Source organism: Aricia agestis, chromosome 22, assembly GCF_905147365.1.
Source record: "Aricia agestis chromosome 22, ilAriAges1.1, whole genome shotgun sequence".
Taxonomy (NCBI): Eukaryota; Metazoa; Arthropoda; class Insecta; order Lepidoptera; family Lycaenidae; genus Aricia; species Aricia agestis.
In genome coordinates this window covers 4363800-4369799 of record NC_056427.1, presented here as the reverse complement: position 1 = coordinate 4369799, position 6000 = coordinate 4363800, and the positions used below count along the sequence as shown (strand labels likewise).

General features: G+C 34.7%; 1 protein-coding gene across 1 annotated transcript in view; it reads left to right on the top strand.

Annotated features, from left to right (window-relative positions):
- The first annotated feature begins 4633 nt into the window (after positions 1–4633).
- Positions 4634–6000, top strand: part of LOC121738064 (irregular chiasm C-roughest protein-like) — a 101752-nt gene continuing 100385 nt past the window's right edge. Inside the window, exon 1 of the mRNA XM_042129887.1 lies at positions 4634–4726. The gene's annotated coding sequence lies outside the window, so the exon portion shown is untranslated. The remainder of the gene's footprint in view (positions 4727–6000) is intronic.

The following is a 6000-nucleotide window of genomic DNA, read 5'->3' as shown; positions in this document are numbered from 1 at the left end:
GGCAGAAATTCTGCTGCATTCAGTTTCATACAAAAGTCCTGTTTGATTCACACGAGCGTAACTTTGTGAGTCATGGTTTGTATGAAAAAATATTTACGCGGCAGAAATTCTGCGACTCACGACTCACAAAATTACGCTCCTGTGAATCAAACGTGACTTAGGGTGAAGCCAAACGAGCGTAATTTGTCGCAGAATTTCGGTCGCGTAAATATTTTTTCATACAAACCATGACTCACAAAATTACGCTCGTGTGAATCAAACAGGACTTTTGTATGAAACTGAATGCAGCAGAATTTCTGCCAGCCGAAATTCTGCGACTCACGACTCACTAATTACGCTCGTTTGGCTTCACCCTTATGTCTGAGTATTGACAAAGATATTTTTAACGCGGCAAAATGCATGATTACCTCAACATTATTCAACAAAGTTGCAACATCAGTAAGGTGATCTTTAGGTCTTTATATGCGCTATATATCTATCACATATCGTTTAGTATGACGAGTTATAAAAGTGAATTTATATCCTCGTATACCATTTCTGGTTTTATACAGCTATGCCGCCATAAGTTGTGGGTTATATGGCGCTTAGTTTAGGTTAATTTAACCGACATCAAATAAGAGGGTCAGATGTTCGGTTGTGGATAAATTATGTAGCAGACTCGCAGTCATCTGCTTTAATCTGCTATATTTATTTATTTGGTCTGCCAACAGGTCTACATCTTATCAAAACTAACTATAAGCATCTATGAGTAATATGATTAAATGATTACCAAATTTGTTAAATGAAACCATTTTACTGAATGACTAAAGACCAACTCGTCAAGTCATTGACTGTAAATTATTCAATCAACCAGCAGATCTACATAATATTAAATTTCAGCATAATTGGTCCAGCGGTTTAAGCGCGAAAAGGTACACTCTTTCGCATTTATAATATTAACTAGCTGTTGACCGAGCTTCGCTCGGTATTCAATAAGACACGAATAAAATGACATTTTCTAAAAATGATTCCTAGCTAGATCGATTTATCGCCCCCGAAACCCCTATATACTAAATTTCATGAAAATCGTTGGAGCCGATTCCGCGATTCCAATTATATATATTATAAAAGAATTGCTCGTTTAAAGATATAAGATATGGATATTGTACGTTATTGGATAACTATTGTTCAAAAGCCTCAAGCCTCGATCGCCCCAATAATTGGGGCGAAATTTTAAGATCGCTTAGTAAAATAATTTCACTTAGCGATCTTAAAATTTCGCGTAGCCTATATACCTTCTGTAAGGCTATTTCACTTAGCATGGGAATGAAACACCAAAGACGTACCGACTACGGAGTCGGTATAAAATTCGCCTGACTACCCTCAGTTCGTCGTATCTCATGAATTGGACCATCGAAGTGATGTTATAGATGTTGCAGTCATCTGGTTGAATCTCCTTTCGATTAAATGACTAGGGAATTCATTGAATCATACAATTTAAACGGATTCATTCAACGAATTCGCTAGTAGTTTAATCAAATAGCAGATTCAACCAGATTACTGCGATAGACACAGCAATGTTGAGACGCACCTGTAACTCTTCTGATGTTGCGAGTGTCCGTGGGCCTCAGCAGTTGCTTTCCATTAGGTGACCCGTTAGCCTCGGCCCCCTAGTTTTATAAAAAAATATTTCTGACGTCCAAATCTTGAGCTAAACAAAAACAAGGAAACTGGTGCCATGAACACATCTCTTTTGCCACAAAAACAGTAATAAAATTAGGAGATAATATTTTATAATTTACATTTAAATTAGCGATAAAACCTAATGAGGATGATACAGCTTTTTTGCAATTAAGATCGTAGGTAATAAATTAAAAGATGCCTTTAAGTTGAAATTATTTGTAAACGACTTGAGAATTAATCTTGTTATCTTTATGATTAAATATAAATAAAAGGTTGCATTATAAAATATGTAATATCATAAATCATAATATGTCCTTTCACGGGACTCAAAGACCCATACCACAGCAAAATCCGTTCAGCAATTTGGCCGTGAAGAGGTAATGGATAGACATACTTTCGCATTTATAATATTAGTATGGATATTGATCTATATTATATCTAACATCGATGTCGTACGAATTGTTTCTGTGTGATCGCCCCGCTATCGCTGCACCGCGACGTGACTCGCAAGCTAGCCATACGACATAGGCTCAGTGGTTAGACGGTAGGGTCGGGGGTTCGAATCCTGAATAGTAAAGAATGTTTTACGCCTTTTACGCTGTTACAGCCAAAAATAATAACGATTTTGGTAACGGATATAACTCTACAATTTACCTCGATAACAATTATCTTATGAGTAAGTGTTTTTTTTTAATAATTGCGTCAAAATCGGTTCAGCGTGTATAAAAGCAGACACAGTTTCGCATTTATAATATCATATGGATTAAAGTGACTTGGCAGTAAGAACAAAATCCGGTTTTGAAAAATAAACAAAAATTAAAATCAGAGTAAATTTTCAAGTCGGACCAACTTCAACGAATCTTACGATCTGTCATGTCCGAAAATTTCCAGAATTAAATTTTATTTGACATAGGGTATGTTCTGAAACACAATCTAGTTTGCTTGCACAAGACGACGTGTATTCGACGTCATATTATGGTGATACAAGTGTGACAATGACATACCAACAATCTCATACACGTCAATGCACTGGCGTATATTTCAGAACAAATAAAAAAAAGCCGGTGCAATCCATACTAGTATAAATAATTATAAATGCAAAACTTTGACAATAATAATTACTTGCATGCCTCATATAGGTTAGAATAAGTTGCACCTCCTGTATTATAAATCTGTAACATCTTTTCACCCATTTATTCTGCAAATAAATGATTTGATTTGTGTCTATCAGTTTGTCTGTCTGTTTACTCTTCACGCCCAAAACCTCTAAACCGATTTACCTGGGTAGAGATAGTTTGAGTGCCGGGAAAAGACTTATGATACTTTTTATCCCGAAAAAATGTACGGTTCCCGCGCGATAAACGAATTTAAGAGCAACGGAGTTGTGGGTGTCATCTGGTTATTTATATTACTTTGTTGAGATGTCATATTATGATACATAACACTTGTCTCAACAATGGCACACCAGTACAATATGGCGTCTACACATGACGTCTTAAGCACTGGCTGGTATACTGGTTTACATTTCAGAACATACCTCATCAGATTGGGCTCGACCGGTATTTTAAAAAAAGAAATTAATTACTCCACAAAGTGATCCAGTTTATATTAAATTGTTGACGAAATTGGATGTGAGGTGGACTTTTTAATGTGTTTTGACTTAAATAAGTTTTTAAAGGATTTTGAAGTATTGCAGTGAGATTATTCAGGTTGCATCGGTAAATATAAGAAAAAATATTTTGTAATTATCAAAACCGTAAAAAACAAAAACAAATATAGGGTTGTTCTTACACAAAATAAATTAAATACAGTAAGTCGACTTCTCGTCGGAGCCGAAGCCAATTACCAAATCTTCAAGAGCTCTCCTATCAATAATTATATTTTTAAGTGGGCAACAAATTGATATTGTGACGTTTATTATATAAGGGGGCAAACGAGCAAACCGGGTCACCGATGGAAAGCAACTTCCGTCGCCCATGGACACTCGCAGCATCAGAAGAGCTGCAAGTGCGTTGCCGGCCTTTTAAGAGGGAATAGGGTTATAGGGGAGGGTAGGGAAGGAAATAGGGCAGGTTGAACCTTTGTTTTCTAGCAAATTAACGTTCACTGTCAAAGGTATGACCGAATACCAAAGCCGAAGTTTTTGCTCTATTACAAAATTATTTTTCAATATACTTAATAAAAAAAATCCAATAACTTCCAGAAATTCATATTATCAACTAATAACATATTTTTTTTAATAATATTTTTATTAAAAAATGTTTGTAGCGTACACTGTATATTAATATCTGTTTTCTCAGAATCTCTTCAATTATATTTCTGAAATGTTTAATTCTGAATTTTGCTTAAGTGCGAATCTGACAGTACTACGACAGGTTCTGTACACGGCAAAATAATTATTTACGTTATTATGAGTAAAGTTTTTTTGCCTTGTGATAAAAAAAATTTATCTTTTCTTTTTTAATTCAACCTGTATAATAACCTAAATTTCGTTATTTTATTCCAACATTCATACACTTTTGTTCCTAGTTTAATACTGCCCGTTTCAAATATAAATTCATACCAATTTTATAAATGCGAAAGTGTGTCTGTCTGTTACCTCTTCACGCTCAAACCGCTGAAACGATTTTGCTGAAACTTGGTATGTAGAAACTTTAAGTCCCGGGAAACGACATAGGATAATTCAACCAAGAAATATATGATATTTGACTTTTTCCGGGATAAAAATAATCTTATGTCCTTCCCCGGGACTCAAAGTATCTTAAAACCAAATTCCAGCACAATCACTTCAGTGGTAACAGACGGACAGACACACTTTCGCATTTTTAATATTAGTGTGCATCTTGTATTATAATAGAAACCTTTCGGTACGGAACCCTAAACACTGAAAAACATTTGTGTGTGTATGCACCCGTAAGTTTTCGCGGCAAAGCGTTATCAAGTTTAGTTGGTATAGTGGCGGCCTAGTGGGCGGTTGTGCTGTGACGTGACATTTGTGACGTGTGACGGTGGATTTTGTGACATTTTGTGACAATTTGTGACGGGATATTTCGATTCCAGTGAGGTAAGGTTTTGTCAAAATTAATAATTTTTTTATTAAAAAAATGTGGTCTACAATTATTGTTGTCGCTCATATTTTCAATAAAAAACAAACATAATACTTGTATTGTGTTTGTTTTTTATGTAAATAAGTTTATTTCTAAGTATTTTTTTTATGTAATCTCCTATTATTATTATCTTTTTTATTATCAGACATCTGTTGAACATTACATCAATAATATTTTAATTGTTATCATAGCTAAATTTAAAATTAAATTTTGGGTATACTATAGTGCATCTTACAAGTCTACCATTATCCTTTTGTTTCACACTCAACAGGTTGTCAAAGTTTTATCATTTATACAACTTAATTAAATGAGACCCAATATTTTTTCTTTTTATGAACGGATACAGGTAAAAAGGTTTAATGACTGGCTACTAGAGTAGTTTTTTTTTCTGTATCTGATCGAACCTTTTTAAAAGGAAGTGGTATTTACCCTGTATTTTGGTTTTTGTAATGATATCCATGGGAAATGGGGATCGGCTTTTTATTCAGGATATTAAAGATACCATCTTGTTTGCATATTAATATCTAGCGTTCCCGGCAACGGTTGCAGGTATTCCAGGGTGAGAGGGAATTTAGTGAGAAAACATGCCTAGATTATACCTACAAGAGACAGTACATTTTTAGTAATGTATTATGCATGTTTTAGCTTTCTTTTAAATCCAAGAAAAGCTCTGTTTTCCGGGTTAATAATGGAAGGAGGATAAAAAAATATAATGCATCTACACGACTCATGTATAAAACTGGGAAGTCTTTAATTGTGTTATATTTTGTATCTATACCAATATTATAAAGCGGAAGAGTTTGTTTGTTTATTTGAAAGCGCTAATCTCACGAACTACTGGTCCGATTTGAAAAATTATTTCAGTGTTAGATAGCCCATTTATCGAAGAAGGCTATAGGCTATATTTTATCACGCTAAAACTAATAGGAGCGAAGAAATAGAGGAAAATGTGTAAAAAGCGGGGGAAATTATTTGAAAGGGCTTATTACACGAACTACTGGAGCAGTTTTTCTGTTATTTAGGACAGATAAGAAATAAGCCACGTGAAGGATCATAGGCTATTTTTGTGGACTAATTTGTCTGTGAAATATCTAATCTAATTTACGCGGGTGAAGCCGCGCGGAACGTCTAGTTTACTATAAAACCCTAGTAACACGGGATCCACATTGGAAAACCATGCTCGCTCTAGCTGACTCTAACATTTTCACGAAATTTACCGCGAAACACTGAC